General features: G+C 39.4%; 1 long non-coding RNA gene across 1 annotated transcript; it reads right to left on the reverse strand.

Moving 5' to 3' along the window:
• Positions 1–668: 668 nt before the first annotated feature.
• Positions 669–3740, reverse strand: LOC115519291. The gene is made up of 3 exons (XR_003970457.1): positions 3303–3740; positions 2705–2785; positions 669–1676 (listed from the first exon to the last, which is right to left on the reverse strand). It is a non-coding gene; the product is annotated as an uncharacterized LOC115519291 (long non-coding RNA).
• Between the last annotated feature and the right edge of the window lie 17103 nt (positions 3741–20843).

Here is a 20843-nt window from a genome sequence, read left to right on the forward strand (position 1 = left end):
AAACATAGATGAAAGTACTAAGATACTATAGAAAGGAGAGATAATGGTGAGTGAACTCAAGTACTATAGTTATTCCTGAGGAAGCTACAAGAACTATTAGAAAAGAATCCAAAATCTACCTTGTAAAATTTCTAAAGGCAACCTGCCTTCAGAAAAGGTAATATAAGTCATTCAAAGGAAAAAAGTTATCTTGAGATACATGGTTGGAAGGAAAGAATTGTGGCATATAAGCTTCACCATAAAAAAATTACTATTATTTTGGGGGTGCCTGGGTGGCTCACTCAGTTAAGCAACTGATTCTTGATTTCAGCTCAGGTCATGATCTCACAGTTCATGGGTTCAAGCCCCTTGTCAGTCTCTGTGCTGACAGCATGGAGCCTGCTTGGGATTCTCTCTCTCCCCATCTCTCTGCCCCTCCCCCTCTCACACATGTGCTCTCTCTCTCTCTCTCTCTCTCAAAATAAATAAACAAACAAACATTTTATTTATTATTTTTTAAGACTGCATTGTATTGTACTTTATTTATTTTTTTTCAATATATGAAATTTATTGTCAGAATGGTTTCCATACAACACCCAGTGCTCATCCCAAAAGGTACCCTCCTCAATACCCATCCCCCCACCGCTCCCTCCCTCCCCCCCCCCCTCAACCCTCAGAACAAACAAACATTTTAAAAATAAATTATTTTTATTAAGGCACGAAGACAGAGAAGAATAGACTCACGTAGGGGATACCAGAGGGTCCAAAGGAAAAACAAAATAAGATTGTGGACCTAACTCAGGTGGCAACATCTCACACCAGGAGAATTTACTAATATGTGGGTTTCAAACATGCCTTTTTAGAAAACACACTCTACTTTTGATCATCTACCTATAAAACTTATATTGACGTTCTCTCCCCTTACCTATAAAAAAGCCATTTTGTGAACATGCTAAAAAAGGTGTTCTAAATACTCCAGATGTGATTTGGCATAATTAAGGAAATGAAAGCGGTCCAGCGTAAGAAAAATACAGTTAAGGACAGAAAATGGGAAAATCATCTTATAAGAAGTTATAGAAATATTGTGGATCGTCTGTGTGTATCTTTAAAGAAACATAATTTTAAACTGCATTCTGAATGCTTTCAAAGGAGATTTTCTAAGGATTAATTTGATAAACCTCTCTTTAATTTAAGAAATGAATTATTGGCATTTTGCATAAGAGTTTAAGTAAATAAATCATAGAAAATAATTAAAGGATAAAGGGATAAAGACAGCTGTTCTGCAACTTAACCCACCAAATTGCAATAATGTGCCCAACTTAATCTATTTAATAACTTAGATTCATTTTATTATGTTTTAAAGGTAAGTCATGTCAGTTCATTGACCATAAATCTTGAGATAGTTTTCCTGGACACAAAAGTTGGAAATTAGAGAATGACATGATCTCACCACCCATGGAACAACTACAATTATTTAGTTATAATCCCATCTAAGAATTTTTCATACATTACTTCATTTGTTTGCAATCATTGTGCACATGTAATTTTATGTTTTGACATTTTATATTGAACATCGTATACTGAGCTTCATGTTGTAACATAGTCTTCCTAATTATTTTGTTACATAATATCCCATTGAATAGATGTGTCATCATTTTCTCATCCATTTTTCTTCATTTTAACATTCCAGTTGCTTCCTACATAGAACACAAATCATGTACGTCATTTTTATTTTGTGTATTATCTCTTAAAATGGTTTTCATGCACATTATCATCATATCAAATATATTAAATATCAGTCCTGATCTATATTGCCCAATAAAGCTAAAGCATGGTTTTGCCCCTGTGGGTGTAGAACAGTACAGGCTTTACACTTATTACCGAATTTTTAAGATGTTTCTAATTTAAAAGATAATATTTCATGGTTTTAAGAAATATGTTTGATAACTAACAAAAATGAAAATTTGCCATATATGTATTTATTGCTTTTATTACATGAGAACATTTGCTTATATTTATTTAAAATTTGATAGCTAGGAGTTAGAATGCAACCAATTATACTACCTAAAGGTAGCACTGACTTAACAGAGGGGGCAAGGACCTAGATATTGGAGTTTGGAAACCTGGTTTCTCTTGTTAAGAAATGGCAAAGTATATGGTCAGAGTCTGGCCTACTGTACTCTGGAAGGTATATCAAGTGCCAGCCAAGACTATAGCTTTAGGTAAATAAGTTGGGGAAAAAATCAGGCTGTGGCTGTGTGCTGGCTACTCCCTGACACTTGCAGTAAACAATTTTGTCAAAAAAATTTCTATAGTCAACTCACATTGAAGTACACTAGTTTGGAAGCAGAAAGAAAAGGTAACACAGCTTCGTTGAGAAAGGTATTGCCTGGGGCATGCAACTGACTGAGAATCCGGGAATCTGAAATCTTTTGCATAAAAAGTCAATTACATCTCTGCCCACACCGAAGCCTTTAGGCACCAGAACCCCACCTTCCAAATTGTGAGACTGCTGCTAAAGACAGGATTCAGGAGTTACCTAGTACTTCCATGAATTATATCAAAGTTGGTGGGGTATGGGGAAGAGAAGAGGGCTCAGTAACCAAAATACTATGGTCTTTTTCTAAATAAGAAGTTTGGCATGGTTACCCCCATTTTAGTTCAGGCTCCTATAACAAGTGCTATAGACTGGGAGGGTTATAAACAACAGAAACCTATTTCTCACAGTTCTGGAAACTGGCAATCCAAGATCAGGACGGCCCACCCTCTTCAGGGTTGCAGACAGCCGGCTTCTCATTGTATCCTCCTATGGCGAGAACAGAAAAAGGATATAAGGTCTTGCAAGACCCTTACAAGGCACTAATCCCACTCATGAGGGCTCTACCTTTCTCCTCTAATTCTAAATTCCTACTTCTCCAAGGCCATGCCCTGTAATACCACCACATTGGAAGGTAAGGTTTCAACATATGATTCTTGGGGAGACACAGACATTTAGTCTATAACATTCTGCCCCAGGATCCCAAACTCAAGTACTTCTCACATGCAAATACATTCCATCCCAACAACCCCAAAAGTTTTAAGTCATTCCAGCAACAACTCTAAAGTCTGAAGTTCAAAATCTCATCTAAATGAGACAAAGATGAAACTCGAGGCACATTCATCCTGACGCAAAATTCCCCTCCAGCTGTGAACCGTTGAAACAAAACAAGTTGTTTTTCCAAAAAACAATGGTGAAACGGGCATAGGAGAAATATTCTTATTCCAAAGAGAAGAAACAGGAAAGCAGGAAGGGGTGAAAGTTCCCAGGCAAGCCCAAAACTTACCAAGGCAAACTACATTAGATTGTTAGTCTCATCTTGGGCTCAATGCTGTGCCTTCCAGACTCACTGGAGTGGCTGTCCAGTCCTGGGAGCTCTGCGCCCTCAGCGCTCTGTAAGGTGGCCCTGCCCCCAAGGCTTATTGACAGCAAAGCAATAGTTTCCCTATTTTGAAATCAAGGAGGCAGCCCTGATGGTCTCTGAATTGCCTTCAGAGTCATTCTTTCATTGTTTTGAGGAATGGGGCAAGTTCTGAGGCAGATAGCTCTATGAACTTGTCCTGTGAAATCCAAGAAATCCTTCATGTACTCCTGTCTCCTCCTTCTTTAGTTGAAACCAAGTTTCCTGCTAGAGTGACTGATGAAGTCCATTGTCCCCATACGTACTCATCTCTTATCAAATAGATGCTTGGCCACTCCTTTAGTGTTCTTTTCTGAACATGCTTTCTCATTTTTGGCAATTTGCGTAGGCTGAGAATTACCCAGATCTTTTAGTTCTGCTTTCTGTTTGCTTAACAATCCCATCTGTAAGCCATATCTCTCTTCTCACATTTTATGATAAGTAGTCAGAAGCCAAACTGCACCTGCAACATTTTTAGAAATTTCTTCATCCAAATATCATCGCTCGCAAGTGCTACCCTCCAGAAAACACTGGAACGTGACCACAAATTCAGCCACATTATTCACCACTTTATGAAAAGGGTCATCCTTCCTCCAGTTTCCAATAACATGTTCCTCATGTCTGTCTAAGATCTCATGAGCATGGCCTTAACTGTCCATATATCTGCCAATATTCTGTTCAGATTACTTAGAGATTCTCTAAGAAGGATGTGTTCTCTTCAGCTCTCTTCTCTTTCTGAGTCTTCTACAGAATCTCCCTTACAGCTTTGTTCATGGCAATGTAGGCTTTTTCTAGCACACACCTCAAAAGCCTTCCAAACTCTGCCCATCACTCAGTTCCAAAGCTGCTCCCATATAGTTAGGTATTTATTACAACATCATCCCCACTTGTCGGTACTGATTTCTGTCTTAGTTCAGGCTGTTATAACAAAGCGCCATAGACTGCATGGCTCTAAGCAACAGATATGTACTTCTGACAGTTCAGGAGGCTGGGAGTCTCAGCTCAGGGTGCCCATATGCTCACGTCCTGGTGAGCACTAAGGCCCTACCTCTTAATACCATCACAAGAGGGGTGGAACTTCAACATGAATTTTGGGGGACACATTTTTCCTGTAATACCCTCCCACATGCAACTGATCAGAATGTGTTCTAAATTTCTTTCAATAGCATATACTATGCTACCTTGTCCATGCCTACCTTATCCCTGGCATCAGTCCCTGCTCTTTCTCCATTTTCCACTCCTCCACAGAAGCATGAGATACCTATTTCTCAGTGTGTGTAGCTTTTATGACAGTCCATTTGGTTTTAGAGAGAATTCACTGGGACTGTTGCTCCCCTTCTCCTCTGCCCTGATTGAATTTCTACTCATCTCAGTGTCCATAGGAGCATCTCCCACAGTGTCATAAAGAAAGAAATAAAAGTGTTATAAGATTGAATTCAGACAAACCGTCAGAGAAACATGCCTCCTTCTAATGGTTCATGATGATAGAGAGGGCACTTTTGTCTAACTGGGACTGGTTCATGATATTTTCCCTATTCAGTTAGGACCGAATACATATTTTTATTTGGGTGTTGTATATCCAGCCATGGAAATAGTAAGAACAAAGGAAAAGCCTCCCTCTCTCTGTGTCTCTCTCTGTCTCTCTCTGTCTCTCTGTCTCTGTATCTCTCTGTCTCTGTCTCTCTCTCTCTCTCTCTCTCTCTCTCTCTCTCTCACACACACACACACACACAATGCTTTATACCCATTATTACATGAAATGTGTTAGCTGAATGTAAACATGCCCCAAATTCCACTACCAAAAAATTATTGAAAAATCACTTGAACTAAAACCTGGTTAATAACTAGCTTATTGTTCTGCTTGCCCATGCATCCAATGTTTCTTTTTTTTCCCATATTTTTGCTATTCAAGGTGTTGCCAAAACAGCATGTGTGAACCTTAGAAAGTCCCCTTGCCTCAGAGTAACCCCACAGCCATCAGGAAATGTTCTTGTAAGCAAATGAATAACACAGCATAAAAGGCTCAGAATTACAAATTTTATATCATTGCAGGTATAGATCCATTCTGTCTTAAAATGACATTGTGCCTTTCACAGAACGACCAGCCAAATGTGGTCATATTCATGAAGCAACCTACTGAAGAGCATGTGGAATGCTGAACAAATAATAAACAAAAATGTAAATGAAACTGGGCATTCTGCCTAGAAAACAAAATCTGTGTGCAAACAACACAGATTCAGGCCAAATTTTAGACCCTTTGAGAGGCCATTCCACTGTGTTTCTCTCTAAGCATAGAGCCAACAAGGAAATAGGTGAATTTTCTATCAGTACACAGAGGGAAGGTATAAGGTGTAAAGATCATAAATCTGCTTTAGGAAAGACTGAACAAAAGGAAGAAGATCCAACCAAGCTTCCCTGCTTTGACAGGTTGACATGTCAACATAGGAATAACTACCAACCTCTCACAGCAAGTCTGAGGAATCATTTCCTGGTTGAGCTCCATATTTTATGGTTTCTTTTGGTTCACCAAAGGTCACTTTTTTTTTTATCAGTGTGAGACCTCAAAGGCTTGAATTGGTATTAAATGACTTGTATCTTATTTCAGAGCATGTAATTGGACAAATCACGTTTTTCTGGTCCCATCTGTATTTATTTTTATTTTTTAAATTTCAGTCTAGTCCCATGTTTAAAACAAAATCAGCCATTTCACAAAGTCACAAGTATGAAATACTCTGTCAATATCGGGTGCTGTTGTTATACCTACCAAGGAAGAGGAAATGCATTTCAGACAGCTTAAGTCTCCATCAGGCTGCAGACCTAAAGTGTAGCAGTAGGGAGTAGCCAGGTCAGAGATGAGAAACAAGTAATACATTTCTCTGGCTGGTCCAATAAACTTTGCAGGTCTTTTTAATGTTTCCACTAGTCTGTAACTATTATTTCAGAATAACCATCACTTCCTTTGATGGCTTCTCAAACTGGATTTATCCACAGGCAGCTAATCCCTTGCTATAATTATTATCTGAAAATTAGGGGAAACAATCTTCTGCATGATTTAAGGTCCCATGGCCTCACTTTCTCTCCATTCTGATCCACCATGTCAAAATCTGTCAGTTTCCATGTATCGGCTGAAAATTCTACAAAAATTCATTACGAGAAGAATGTCCATATCCTTTATTATTTAGCCCCACTCAAACAATCTAAACTTATGTTCCATTAAATTCTAGTCTGGGCAATTTCTTCCATTTTTGGAGAACATACTCAACCAGGACTACCTCTCCTCCAAGCTCAGTCTCTCTCTTCCTGAAATTTCTTTCTTCTCTTCTTCCTCTTTATCCTTTTTGCCCACTCATTAAGAACATGATTTCTTAAAGTCGCTGCCAACTTTTGCAGCCTGTTGAACCCTGTGAATCCATTTAGCTCTTTCCAATTGTATCATGCCACTTAACTCTCAATTATATTTTGTCACATATGTTTTATATTTCAAGATGGCCCAATTAGATTATAATTGGGCACAGGGACTTTTGTTTTCCCCAAGCATCATGGATGCCTCAGAATGTGACCTGACTGAAGTATTAACTGATTGGAAGTGAATGTGCAAAGTGATTCAGAGTCTGAAAACACAACAGAGCCACTTCTATTGAATATTCAAAGTCACAGACGTTCCCAGTATCTCCCTTGACAAAAGCCTATGAGACCTAGGATCATACCTCCAAAACTACAATGACTATCAATGGAAAAAAAGAAACTTTACTTGAGTCAAATTTGTAGGCTTAAGCCACCACAGTAAAGGAAATAATGCTTATTTAGCGTAACAAATTGTCCTTTTTGAATTTTATGATGAGGCTCAATAAGTTTCTTTTGAGGGTTAAGATATGATTTAAATATTTTAGTGATCCATAGATCAAGTATATTAGTGATCCATGGCTCTAAACTCAGAAGTGTGGCTTCCTGAAATTCAAACCATCCATCTGTTTCAGTAAACTATGTGGTATGTGCACAGTATGCATTATTTATATTTAGGATTTAGATTTTTCAGAACTGAAAACAAGTCATACCATACGTGGAAAGGCTGTGAACGTACAACACAACACCCCTGGAAAGGTCTGTGTCTCAACAATATTTTTGATCAAAAGTTGTTTCTATAGTTACAATACTATTAGCCTTATCATGCACAGTGGAATAAGCCACTATAGTTTTGGTTACGTGGTTACTGAAATATGAAATTCATATAAAGCCAAATGATATCTTTAAGAAGAAAGCAGCCATATCGACTCTGCTTTTTCTGTTAACGAGAAAGACTTGTTGCTTTAAAGTTTCACATAATCTATTCTTTTGGAAAGGGTATGGCTGGATCTATACTCAGAAATTATCCCTTGTAAAGAGCTTGATTTGAGGGATTATGTTTATTGTTCATATTTTATTTTGCCTGTTAAGTAAAATAATAATGTGCTTCCAAAAAATGAATTCATTCTGCAATTATGCGGAATACTATTTGTGACACTGTCTGCCATCTCTTTCAAAAACAAATGTAGGCCTGGTTTCTATGGGAAGATCTAGACAGGAGATGAAGAATAGGGGCACTGACAGGAGTGTCACGTGGTTCCTTCTGACACTTTCCAGTTTTACAACCCTAATTTGATCTATTTTTAAAGGGCCATGGCATGAAGTCAGAGGAGAAAAGATTTAGAAGGGAACTGAAATGTTGCATGCCTTGTGCCTTTAAACTGGGGGAATTACTTTCTCAGATAAAATTATCTGAGCAGCAGTCTGGAACAGCACATCAGCATGGACTTCAGCACAGGACATGTGAAGGTTTGCAAAAACTAGGCTTCGGGGCGCCTGGGTGACTCTGTCAGTTAAGCGTCTGACTCTTGATTTCGGCTCAGGTCATCTCACAGTTGGTGAGTTTGAATGCTACATTGGGCTCTGCACTGACAGCGTGGAGACTGCTTGGGATTCTCTGCCTTTCTCTGCCCATCCCCTGCTCATGCTCGCTCTCTCTCTCTCTCTCTCTCTCTCTCTGTCTCTCAAAAAAAAAAAAAAAAAAAAAAGCTAAGTTCAAAGTATTGGGTGAAGGAAAAGACAAGATGGCGAAGGAGAGGGAGGAGGACATCAGAGGGGGCGGTCTCCCTGCAGCACCCCATTTCCTGGCAAGAAGCTCCACTAGGGAAGCCAGAAGCTTAATCAAGAGCTGAAGTAAATGGAAGAGTGAACAGTCTACAAGATTAGAGTTTCCTCAGTTGTTGCCTCCTACAAAGAACTTTTCTCACCATTTGAGGAACAGAAGCACATTTATATCCATCAACTTCCATTACTCAAACCTCCCTGCATTGTATCTATTAACTACACATGTACAGATTGAATATGATGGGTGTGAATATCAGCAAGTGGCTGCAAAGCTTAATTAACAGCGCTGGAATAACATAACTTAACACTAACTTGATCTGATCCACCTGTCCGTGCCAAGAACTCCAAAATAACTACCATTTTACAGTCCCTGCACCTGGATTCTGTATTAAATTTCAGGTGGACGTTTAAACAAATTTCACTTTAATCAAATACCAGAACTGTGAAATGAAGACTTCCTGAATGCACTGTGTGGACTCAGGCAAGTTAGAGGCTTTGATATCATAGTTACAGTTATATATTATCACAAGAAGCTTAGAGCTATTATCTTCCCATGTTTACTCTCCAGTTAGTCATTATAAAATTTAGTGCTCACATAACTTTCCCAAAGGAATCAATTTCTCTGCGTGGCATTGTGATAGTCATGGCACCATTAAAAAAGTAATGGTAGTTGTAGCTGTGATTTATGGATCTGGGTGAGCCATATGATATATATGGCATTAATTGAGCTGGAAGGAATCCAGAATAGTCAAATTCTCATCTTTCCATCTCTACACAAAAGTTCTGAATTTGGACCTGCCAGAAACATTATTAGCACATTAGATACTTCATGTACTGAAATGCTCACAAGTCTGTCAGCACTTTCTGCTGAAACCACTGAATGTTCCTATCAATTTTTCTTCTGTCCTTTTATGCTGTTTCTCTGTGTCTCTCTTTCTGTCCCTCTCACATACAGCACACAGGGCTGATACTTCTTGTCTCGGCTTGCAATACCATTGTTTTTATAAATTTGAATGTTCAAGAAAGTTTGGGACCTGTGATCATGTTTACTTTTTGTTGTTAAAAAAAAAAAGTTGGAAGAAAGTTCTCCTCAACAGTTTATCTTCCTTACTGGACTCAATTTCCCTTCTCAGTTTCTTTTAACTTGAAGGGGAGAAGAAAATATGATTTAGCCAGTCCCTACTATGTGGTGGGCACTGTCTTCAGTATTTTTATATACCTGTCTCATGCAATCCACATAACAGCTCAGAAAGTGTACTCACTTTAGTCCTGTCAAACATCACCCTGTCAAGTAAACCTTCTAGATCAAGTCCTTCTTTACATAAACCAGTCTAACTAGGAACTGCTCCTGTCATCCCAGTCCCCTTTTTCTATTTTTCTTCTTGGCACTTATTATCACCAATCATATCATATTGATTTTTATTATTTTGTGTCCCCCTGCTATCACACAAGCATCATGAGAATAACCATTTTCTTGTTTTTTTTTTTTCCTAGCTATGTCTTATTGCTTAGGAGAGTAGCTGACACATAATAGATGCAAATAAATATCTATAAAATGGATGATTAGATAACTGATTAACCTCGGAGTAAAGAGTAGAGACTGTAGTCTTAATGTCTGGGCTCACATCCCAGAAAGACAATATAAGGTAGGTGTCAAGTCTGTGGCCTGGGAATCAGGCAGTTTGGGTTGGACCCCAGCTTTCCCATTCATTGGTTATGTGACCTTGGTCATATTGCCAGGGCCTCCAGATTTCTCATCTGAAAGCTTGGAATAATAACCAGCTCATAGAGTTGTGTGAGAGTTGAATTAATAAATGCTACATGCTTAGGAAAGTATCTAGCATTCCATGTTAAAGATTATCGTCAACCTCAGTTCACAGATGAAGAAACTGAGGTTCAGAGAAGCCCCCGCATCGGGCTCCATGGAAAATAAGACTTCCAACAGAGCTTCCTTTGATGCCACAGATGACTTTTTAGTAGATAATTCTTTTCCCTCAACTGCATTTCTTATGCTCTTCTTCATTTTCTTTATAATTTTAATAACAGGATTATTAAAAATAATAATTGGATAGGAGGGGAAGATGGCGGCGTAGGAGGACGCTGGGCTCACCGCGCGTCCTGCTGATCACTTAGATTCCACCTAAACCTGCCTAAATAACCCAGAAAACAGCCAGAGGATTAGCAGAACGGAGTCACCAGACCCAAGTGCAGACGAGAGGCCCACGGAAGAGGGTAGGAAGGGTGGCGAGGCGGTGCGCGCTCCACGGACTGGCGGGAGGGAGCCGGGGCGGAGGGGCGGCTCGCCGGCCAAGCAGAGTCCCTGAGTCTGGCTTGCAAAAGCGGAGGGGCCTGACGGACTATGTTCCGACAGCAAGCGCAACTTAGCATCTGGGAGGTCATAAGTTAACAGCTCTGCTCAGAAAGCGGGAAGGCTGGAGGACAAAGGGAGGGAGAGCTGCTGAGCCCCCGGACGACAGAGCTCAGTTTGGTGGGGAACAAAGGCGCTCGCCAGCGCCATCTCCCCTGCCCATCCCCCAGCCAAATCCCAAAGGGAACCGGTTCCTGCCAGGGAACTTGCTCGCTCCGCGCAAACACCCAACTCTGTGCTTCTGTGGAGCCAAACCTCTGGCAGCGGATCTGACTCCCTCCGGCTGCCACAGGGCCCCTCCTGAAGTGGATCACCTAAGGAGAAGCGAGCTAAGCCTGCCCCCCTGCCGCCGTGCACCTTCCCTACCCACCCCAGCTAATACGCCAGATCCCCAGCATCACAAGCCTGGCAGTGTGCAAGTAGCCCAGACGGGCCACGCCACCCCACAGTGAATCCCGCCCCTAGGAGAGGGGAAGAGAAGGCACACACCAGTCTGACTGTGGCCCCAGCGGTGGGCTGGGGACAGACATCAGGACTGACTGCGGCCCCGCCCACCAACTCCAGTTATACACCACAGCACAGGGGAAGTGCCCTGCAGGTCCTCACCACACCAGGGACTATCCAAAATGACCAAGCGGAAGAAATCCCCTCAGAAGAATCTCCAGGAAATAACAACAGCTAATGAGCTGATCAAAAAGGATTTAAATAATATAACAGAAAGTGAATTTAGAATAATAGTCATAAAATTAATCGCTGGGCTGGAAAACAGTATACAGGACAGCAGAGAATCTCTTGCTACAGAGACCAAGGGACTAAGGAACAGTCACGAGGAGCTGAAAAACGCTTTAAATGAAATGCAAAACAAAATGGAAACCACCATGGCTCGGATGGAAGAGGCAGAGGAGAGAATAGGTGAACTAGAAGATAAAGTTATAGAAAAAGAGGAAGCTGAGAAAAAGAGAGATAAAAAAATCCAGGAGTATGAGGGGAAAATTAGAGAACTAAGTGACACACTAAAGAGAAATAATATACGCATAATTGGTATCCCAGAGGAGGAAGAGAGAGGGAAAGGTGCTGAAGGGGTACTTGAAGAAATCATAGCTGAGAACTTCCCTGAACTGGGGAAGGAAAAAGGCATTGAAATCCAAGAGGCACAGAGAACTCCCTTCAGACGTAACTTGAATCGATCTTCTGCACGACATATCATAGTGAAACTGGCAAAATACAAGGATAAAGAGAAAATTCTGAAAGCAGCAAGGGGTAAACGTGCCCTCACATATAAAGGGAGACCTATAAGACTCGTGACTGATCTCTCTTTTGAAACTTGGCAGGCCAGAAAGAATTGGCACGAGATTTTCAGGGTGCTAGACAGCAAAAATATGCAGCCGAGAATCCTTTATCCAGCAAGTCTGTCATTTAGAATAGAAGGAGAGATAAAGGTCTTCCCAAACAAACAAAAACTGAAGGAATTTGTCACCACTAAACCAGCCCTACAAGAGATCCTAAGGGGGACCCTGTGAGACAAAGTACCAGAGACATCACTACAAGCATAAAACATACAGACATCACAATGACTCTAAACCCGTATCTTTCTATAATAACACTGAATGTAAACGGATTAAATGCGCCAACCAAAAGACATAGGGTATCAGAATGGATAAAAAAACAAGACCCATCTATTTGCTGTCTACAAGAGACTCATTTTAGACCTGAGGACACCTTTAGATTCAGAGTGAGGGGATGGAGAACTATTTATCATGCTACTGGAAGCCAAAAGAAAGCTGGAGTAGCCATACTTATATCAGACAAACTAGACTTTAAATTAAAGGCTGTAACAAGAGATGAAGAAGGACATTATATAATAGTTGCAGGGTCTATCCATCAGGAAGAGCTAACAATTATAAATGTCTATGCGCCGAATACCGGAGCCCCCAAGTATATAAAACAATTACTCATAAACAGAAGCAACCTTATTGATAAGAATGTGGTAATTGCTGGGGACTTTAACACCCCACTTACAGAAATGGATAGATCATCTAGACACATGGTCAATAAAGAAACAAGGGCCCTGAATGAGACATTGGATCAGATGGACTTGACAGATATATTTAGAACTCTGCATCCCAAAGCAACAGAATATACTTTCTTCTCGAGTGCACATGGAACATTCTCCAAGATAGATCATATACTGGGTCACAAAACAGCCCTTCATAAGTTTACAAGAATTGAAATTATACCATGCATACTTTCAGACCACAATGCTATGAAGCTTGAAATCAACCACAGGAAAAAGTCTGGAAAACCTCCAAAAGCGTGGAGGTTAAAGAACACCCTACTAACGAATGAGTGGGTCAACCAGGCAATTAGAGAAGAAATCAAAAAATATATGGAAACAAACGAAAATGAAAATACAACAATCCAAACGCTTTGGGATGCAGCGAAGGCAGTCCTGAGAGGAAAATACATTGCAATCCAGGCCTATCTCAAGAAACAAGAAAAATCCCAAATACAAAATCTAACAGCACACCTAAAGGAACTAGAAGCAGAACAGCAAAGGCAGCCTAAACCCAGCAGAAGAAGAGAAATAATAAAGATCAGAGCAGAAATAAACAATATAGAATCTAAAAAACTGTAGAGCAGATCAACGAAACCAAGAGTTGGTTTTTTGAAAAAATAAACAAAATTGACAAACCTCTAGCCAGGCTTCTCAAAAAGAAAAGGGAGATGACCCAAATAGATAAAATCATGAATGAAAATGGAATTATTACAACCAATCCCTCAGAGATACAAACAATTATCAGGGAATATTATGAAAAATTATATGCCAACAAATTGGACAACCTGGAAGAAATGGACACATTCCTGAACACCCACACTCTTCCAAAACTCAATCAGGAGGAAATAGAAAGCTTGAACAGACCCATAACCAGTGAAGAAATTGAATCGGTTATCAAAAATCTCCCAACAAATAAGAGTCCAGGACCAGATGGCTTCCCAGGGGAGTTCTACCAGACGTTTAAAGCAGAGATAATACCTATCCTTCTCAAGCTATTCCAAGAAATAGAAAGGGAAGGAAAACTTCCAGACTCATTCTATGAAGCCAGTATTACTTTGATTCCTAAACCAGACAGAGACCCAGTAAACAAAGAGAACTACAGGCCAATATCCCTGATGAATATGGATGCAAAAATTCTCAATAAGATACTAGCAAATCGAATTCAACAGCATATAAAAAGAATGATTCACCATGATCAAGTGGGATTCATTCCTGGGATGCAGGGCTGGTTCAACATTCGCAAATCAATCAACGTGATACATCACATTAACAAAAAAAAAAGAGAAGAACCATATGATCCTGTCAATCGATGCAGAAAAGGCCTTTGACAAAATCCAGCACCCTTTCTTAATAAAAACCCTCGAGAAAGTCGGGATAGAAGGAACATACTTAAAGATCATAAAAGCCATTGATGAAAAGCCCACAGCTAACATCATCCTCAACGGGGAAAAACTGAGAGCTTTTTCCCTGAGATCAGGAACACGACAGGGATGCCCACTCTCACCGCTGTTGTTTAACATAGTGCTGGAAGTTCTAGCATCAGCAATCAGACAACAAAAGGAAATCAAAGGCATCAAAATTGGCAAAGATGAAGTCAAGCTTTCGCTTTTTGCAGATGACATGATATTATACATGGAAAATCCGATAGACTCCACCAAAAGTCTGCTGGAACTGATACATGAATTCAGCAAAATTGCAGGATACAAAATCAATGTACAGAAATCAGTTGCATTCTTATACACTAACAATGAAGCAACAGAAAGACAAATAAAGAAACTGATCCCATTCACAATTGCACCAAGAAGCATAAAATACCTAGGAATAAACCTGACCAAAGATGTAAAAGATCTGTATGCTGAAAACTATAGAAAGCTTATGAAGGTAATTGAAGAAGATTTAAAGAAATGGAAAGACATTCCCTGCTCATGGATTGGAAAAATAAATATTGTCAAAATGTCAATACTACCCAAAGCTATCTACACATTCAATGCAATCCCAATCAAAATTGCACCAGCATTCTTCTCAAAGCTAGAACAAGCAATCCTAAAATTCATATGGAACCACAAAAGGCCCCGAATAGCCAAAGGAATTTTGGAGAAGAAGACCAAAGCAGGAGGCATCACAATCCCAGACTTTAGCCTCTACTACAAAGCTGTAATCATCAAGACAGCATGGTATTGGCACAAAAACAGACACACAGACCAATGGAATAGAATAGAAACCCCAGAACTAGACCCACAAACGTATGGCCAACTCATCTTTGACAAAGCAGGAAAGAACATCCAATGGAAAAAAGACAGCCTCTTTAACAAATGGTGCTGGGAGAACTGGACAGCAACATGCAGAAGGTTGAAACTAGACCACTTTCTCGCACCATTTACAAAAATAAACTCAAAATGGATAAAGGACCTAAATGTGAGACAGGAAACCATCAAAACCTTAGAGGAGAAAGCAGGAAAAGACCTCTCTGACCTCAGCCGTAGCAATCTCTTCCTCGACACATCCCCAAAGGCAAGGGAATTAAAAGCAAAAGTGAATTACTGGGACCTTATGGAGATAAAAAGCTTCTGCACAGCAAAGGAAACAACCAACAAAACTAAAAGGCAACCAACGGAATGGGAAAAGATATTTGCAAATGACATATCGGACAAAGGGCTAGTATCTAAAATCTATAAAGAGCTCACCAAACTCCACACCCGAAAAACAAATAACCCAGTGAAGAAATGGGCAGAAAACATGAATAGACACTTCTCTAAAGAAGACATCCAGATGGCCAACAGGCACATGAAAAGATGTTCAGCGTCGCTCCTTATCAGGGAAATACAAATCAAAACCACACTCAGGTATCACCTCACGCCAGTCAGAGTGGCCAAAATGAACAAATCAGGAGACTATAGATGCTGGAGAGGATGTGGAGAAACGGGAACCCTCTTGCACTGTTGGTGGGAATGCAAATTGGTGCAGCCGCTCTGGAAAGCAGTGTGGAGGTTCCTCAGAAAATTAAAAATAGACCTACCCTATGACCCAGCAATAGCACTGCTAGGAATTTATACAAGGGATAAATTTATACAAGGGATACAGGAGTACTGATGCATAGGGGCACTTGTACCCCAATGTTCATAGCAGCACTCTCAACAATAGCCAAATTATGGAAAGAGCCTAAATGTCCATCAACTGATGAATGGATAAAGAAATTGTGGTATATATACACAATGGAATACTACGTGGCAATGAGAAAAAATGAAATATAGCCTTTTGTAGCAACGTGGATGGAACTGGAGAGTGTAATGCTAAGTGAAATAAGCCATACAGAGAAAGACAGATACCATATGGTTTCACTCTTATGTGGATCCTGAGAAACTTAACAGGAACCCATGGGGGAGGGGAAGGAAAAAAAAAAAAAAAGAGGTTAGAGTGGGAGAGAGCCAAAGCATAAGAGACTGTTAAAAACTGAGAACAAACTGAGGGTTGATGGGGGGTGGGAGGGAGGGGAGGGTGGGTGATGGGTATTGAGGAGGGCACCTTTTGGGATGAGCACTGGGTGTTGTATGGAAACCAATTTGTCAATAAATTTCATATATATATAAAAAATAAATAAATAAAATGAATGGCTTCAAAAGCAAAAAAAAAAATAAAATAAAATAAGCCAAGATGCAGAAAAAAAAATAATAAAAAAAATAAAATAAAAATAAAAATAATAATTGGATGTGGAGTATTGCTTAGGTGTGAACATTATAGGTTGTAAATAAAGTGCCCTTCTCTCTTTAAAGAAACCATCATGGGAAAAGATAGGGTGTAGAAAAATACACTTGGATATATAAAAGGAATAATAATTTGTAATCCCATTTTCCCCTAAAATCATTGAATACTGAATTTTCTACCTACAGAGATAGCTTTGAATTGCTTATTTAAAAAAATGCTTGGCCATGAAATGTTATGCTGTAAGAGTACCACCAATATAGATTGATTGCTAGTTTTACAAATTTCATCTTCATCCTGTTTTTAGCTTTGTAGGTTGTTTCAATGTGTGGTAGGATCTACCTTTTAATCGAATCTGACATTTCTCTGACTCCTAGAGCAGTTTTTTACCCATGTTTTCTTTTTCCCTCTCTTTTGTTCAGACAATGTCCTTTCTTCAGAAATGTACTGGGAAGTTCAATATAGAAAATACCTAAGTGGCATTACTCTGGCTGAAGTAAGATTGAGAATTGCAGAGTCCTGCTTCCCCAGCCTGCCTCAACCCCTCCGCCCGCTCCCACCAACAAGCCTCTCAAACTCGGCGAAGACTCTGGGTAAGATTTTCATTTCAAAAGAAATATAGTGAAGGCTAGTTTCTTATATAGTAACTTCTACTTAAGGGGGATTTTAGAAAGCGAAGCAGCATTTAAACTGACGGCTTTAGACACTTCAGATGCACTTCAAATCAGAATTAATATTCTTTTCCTGCCTCCACTTGAAGCTTGATTTATTACCATCATTTGCCTTTTAAAAGAAATACTCAGTAATTTCTAATTTACTCCAATTATTACAGCCATATCTCAAAACTCATTGCTGTCTTCTCACTTACCTTTAAAATGTGACCAGCCTTCAGGTGGATGTGGTAATGCGGGTTGATTCTCACTGTTCTGTCCATCCATCTCTTTCCTCCCACACTCTGGTGTCCCCTGTCCCTGTTCAAATTTCAAGCACAAGCATGTGGCCAGGCTGTGTAAGATGCCCTGGGAGGAAGATGCGGGAGCTGAGAGCAGATGCACTCTGAAGCTATTCTGGTCTCAGGGCACCAAAGAAGTTAGGACAGGAGATCTGCCAACCCCAGTCTCTCTCTCTCTCTCTCTCTCTCTCTCTCACACACACACACACACACACACACACACACACACACACACGAGAGAGACAGTCTAGGAGCAGCTTCCATGGACAAGGAGAGAGGAGGTCTTGGGGCAAAGTGATTTCCAGAAACTTAGGGTACCAAGTGATGCACTAAGGGCCCCCCTCCAGGCCGGTCCTCAGCATTGACTACTGAATGACAGAGTCACCTCAGATTGGGAATTCTGCCCCCTTGGAAAATGACTACATGTGAGAGTGTATGCAGTGAAAAATTCATTCCCTGACAGAAAAGGCACGAAAACCTTAGCCGTTGCCTCTAATCATGAGTCAACATCCATTTTGCAGTGTCAGTGACATGACATTATTTCAAGCAGGTCAGAAAATTGAATTTTGTTTCTTTCTCTCTTTTCTTCTCTCTCTCTCTCTTTTTCCACACCATTTGCCCTCTAAAATGTATCTCTGCTACAAATATTTGAAAAGTATTTCTGGTAAGCATAGGATAATGTATAAAGTTGTGGAATCACTATGCTGTACACCCAAAACTAATGTAACATCGGGTGCCAAATATACTTCAGTAAAAATAAATAACTAAATAAAAATAAAAGTATTTCTTTTCATTTGGGCTTTTTTCTGATAATCTTTAAATGTACAAATATTACTTTGTGTGTTTTGGGTGTACAATGGTGTGTTTTGTTTTGTTTTCTAAAAGTCGGATATTAACTTGATGTGTTTGTCTAATAGTATTTTCAAGTATAACAGAGAGTCCTCAAAGACTGATATTGATGATGGTGATGGGGTTGATTGGCCCTGACTACACACCATATATAAGCAAATATTTTAAATTTCCTTTGGTGAATGGAGTCTCTGAAATTTGTCCAATTTCCAACCTGACATTTGATTTATAGTATTAATTTGTTAGCAAATACTTTTTTTAAAAGTAAAATGCTGGAGCACCTGGGTGACTCAGTTGGTTGAGCATCCAACTTTGGCTGGGGCCATGATCTCACAGTTCGTGAGTTCAAGCCCTGCATCGGGTTCTGTGCTGACAGCTCAGAGCCTGGAACCTGCTTCAGATTCTGTGTCTTCCTCTCTCTCTGCTCCATCCTCACTTATGCTCTGTCTCTCTCTGTCTAAAAATAAATAAAACATTAATTATTTTTTAAATTAAAACATCAAAAACATGTTTTTTAACTAAAAAATTTAAAAAAGAGTAAAATGCTGAGATTTGTTAAAAACCAGTCCAGCTACAATCATAAGATAAATTGCTACAAATTATATGGAAGTTTTGTTTTATTTACATTGCTGAGATTTGAACACTACAAAAGGCATTGTTTAGCAGTGATAGCAACAATTTTAATTTTATAAAACAGAAATGAGAAAAGACATACACAATGGAATGTCTCCATATCTTTTTGGAGGTGTTTAATTTTTTTTTCCATAATATCTTATGCTTTAATAAAGGACACAATCCTCTCCATAGCCTCCAGATAGAGGCTTAATGGCTGGTTTTTGTGGATGAGGGGGTGATAATACAGAATGGGGGGAACATAACTTAATAAATAATCTGTATACTTTGTGTTTAAAAGAATTAAGCCAGCTGTGATCACTAGCTCTGTGGGAAGTTGGACTACAAAGCTCATTAGGTGACCAGTAGCGACAATGCTCTCCCGTACAGATCTCCCTTAGATTTGGATTAGAGCTGATTAATAGCTTTTTACTCTTTTTAACAAAACCAGTTTCATTTGCTGCTTGGTTTCACTTTGGGTCCTTTGGCGGCCACCTCATCCATCATAAAGCCTGGGTTTCTTGTGAGATAGCAGTTTCTTAAAGCATTGTAATATGGCACACCATGTGAAACTTCCTTCTCTATGTTCTTAAGGAACGTCTTTGGTCCATTTCCCTTATTTAGAGTTGCTGTATACCAACTGTACCCTATTTGCTATTTTCTTAATACATATAATGTTTTTAAAATTAAAACAGTGCCTGGCAGATGTTGGATACTTAATATGCCCAACATAGTGCTCAGCATCTTAGGCTCCCTAACTTATTCCTATTTTACAGATGTTGAAACAGAGAGAGATAAGGTCATTTTTCCATAGTTAATATTAGCTAATCAATGTCAAAAGTGGGATTCAAATATAGACCTGGTTCTTTTAAAAAAATTATTTATTTGCTTTGAGAGAGAGAGAGAGAGTGAGAGCACGAGCAGGGGAGGGACAGAGAGAGAGGGAGAGAGAGACTCTCAAGCAGACTCTGTGCTGTCAATGCAGAGCCCAATGCAGGGAACGTGAGTAGATCCCAGGAAACGTGAGTAGATCTGGTCCTAAAGCCTATTCTTCTACGTCTTGACAATATGTTGCCTCTGTATACCCAGGCTGCATCATTGTATTAAGTTCATTTATTCCTTGGTTTAACAAAATTATGAAGTATCTAAAGTAAAGGGTTGGAATACAAAATTGCACAGAACAGAGTGCCTAGCCCTCTTGGGCCTTTCCATATAGTGAGAGAGAGAGGGAAAATATGTTAAATGGGTAAGGAGGAAAACACAATTCAATTCTTTTGAAATACCCAAAGATAAATTTCTCAAACGAAGGTGATGTTGGAATTGATTCCTGAAGGATGAAGAGGTATTGGGATAAAAAAAAAAAAAAAGCATATTGGCTTTGAAGAAGAACATCAAAGTTAGACCATAAAGGTGGCAAAGCTTGAGAGGTAGACAAAGTCATATTTCACTTAGCATTCTAGTAAGAATGAATTATATTCTAGATGTAGATATAGGGTAAGCATAGGAATATTTTAAGCAGAGAATTTCCATAAGCTTGAATTTTTATAAAGGTCACTATAAAGTATGTCAGAGAATACTTCTCCCTGAAGCCTAGCTGAATTCTGGATCTCAATTTTGGTAATCCCCTTTGCTTTTAGAAAAGAAATAACAATTAAAAAATAATTCTCATTAAAAAAATGCTCTGGCATTTGTGTTTCCTTTGATCATATTTCTTCTTGTAGAGTTGGGTAGAAAGTTAAAGGAGACTGAAAAAGCAGCAAGCCT

Source organism: Lynx canadensis, chromosome B4 (assembly GCF_007474595.2).
Source record: "Lynx canadensis isolate LIC74 chromosome B4, mLynCan4.pri.v2, whole genome shotgun sequence".
Taxonomy (NCBI): domain Eukaryota; kingdom Metazoa; phylum Chordata; class Mammalia; order Carnivora; family Felidae; genus Lynx; species Lynx canadensis.